We start from the raw sequence: 1,583 nt of genomic DNA on the forward strand, positions 1-1,583 counted from the left end.
GCCTTTGGCTTTTATGTATTTTTGTCTTTCGTATTCATGTTTGATAAAAAAAAACATTCAATAAACGTGTTCTGAAAAAGTATATAAACTCTTGTCTTGTTTGCTTTCGTGTCACAAGTGACATTTCTGACACCATGGCTACCTCTACTGTCTCTGCTCCCTCTTCCTCTACTGTCAAAGTCATCGACGAACACTTAGATCGTGCCAGTTGGGAGGCTTTGTATCTTCGCCATCCCTTTAACATGCTCATTGCTGGACCTAGCGGTTCTGGCAAAACCGAATTCGTCAAACGTTTGATCGAACATAAACATCATTTGATCGATCGGCCCCCTCAACGGATCGTGTGGTGTTACAAAGAGTGGCAATCGGCGTACAGCCTCTTGCGAGAAAGTCAAGGCGATTCCATCGTGTTTGTGGAAGGCATTCCTAAAGAAGATGACGGCATCGTCTCTGACTCCCGTCAAACCCATTTGGTCATTTTCGACGACATGTTAGGAGAAGACGAAGAAGAAATTAAATTGTGGTTTACGCGCAAAGGGCATCACCGTAATGCCAGTGTCGTTTACATCACCCAAAATTTGTTTCAACAAAGTAAAGCCCATCGCACCATCAGTCTCAATGCGCATTACGTGGTCTTGTTTAAAAGCCCTCGAGATAAATCGCAAGTGCAAGTCTTAGCCAAACAGTTAGGAACGCCTTGGCTGACTCAGGCGTACGACGATGCCACTCAAACGCCACACGCCTATTTACTCGTCGATTTGAAACCTACGACTCCCGAGGATTTGCGATTTCGTACCCACTTGTTTCACCACTGGTGCCAAGACGGAGGGCCTGTCCTGTACACGTCTCCGTCCTCGACTTCATTTCACTCCCCATGAAAAAATCTATAAAAAGCTCAGACCCTTTTTCGTCTGTCTCACACAGTGTGAACATGACGTCTCTTCAGTCGCATCTTCCCGTCAAATTGATTCGTGCCTTGTATGGCATCAGTCGAGAAAAAGATCCACAAACACGAGCTCGTGTCTTAGAAGCTAGTCTCAAAGAAGTCTTACGATGGTTCACGGTGACGGCACGTCAATTACTCCAAGGAATCATTCAGATTCCTCATCAAACCCAACGCTTTTTCGATCGAAACAAAGTCGCTTTGGTCCAACTGGCCGATCCCCGCATCGACACTCAAACCAAAAAACAAATCATTTTGAAACCTGGAGGGAGCGGTACTCTAGGAGGGGTCATCATTCGTTCACTCTTAAGATGGGATCCTAATGCCCCCAAAGTTATCCCCAAGACAAACGTCCAACGAAGCCCCAAGAAGAAAAAAACCAGGTCCCCAAGAAGAATAACTTCTCCAGTGGCAGGACCCTCCTCTTACCAGACACCACCCCGGAAAAAGAAAAGAAGCCCCAGAAAAAGAAACAGAGAAAAAGTCCCCAGAAAAAGAAAAGTCCACAGAAGAAAACTAGTCGCAAGAGAGGCACTTCGGCCAGGACGCAACCTTACACTCGCAAACCACGACCTGCCACAGCAGTGACTGCGTCTCCGGCAGCCTCACGTTTATCCACTTCTCCGTTAATGTCACCAGG

This window comes from Sinohyriopsis cumingii, chromosome 3 (assembly GCF_028554795.1).
Source record: "Sinohyriopsis cumingii isolate HCF-2022 chromosome 3, ASM2855479v2, whole genome shotgun sequence".
NCBI classification, from domain to species: domain Eukaryota; kingdom Metazoa; phylum Mollusca; class Bivalvia; order Unionida; family Unionidae; genus Sinohyriopsis; species Sinohyriopsis cumingii.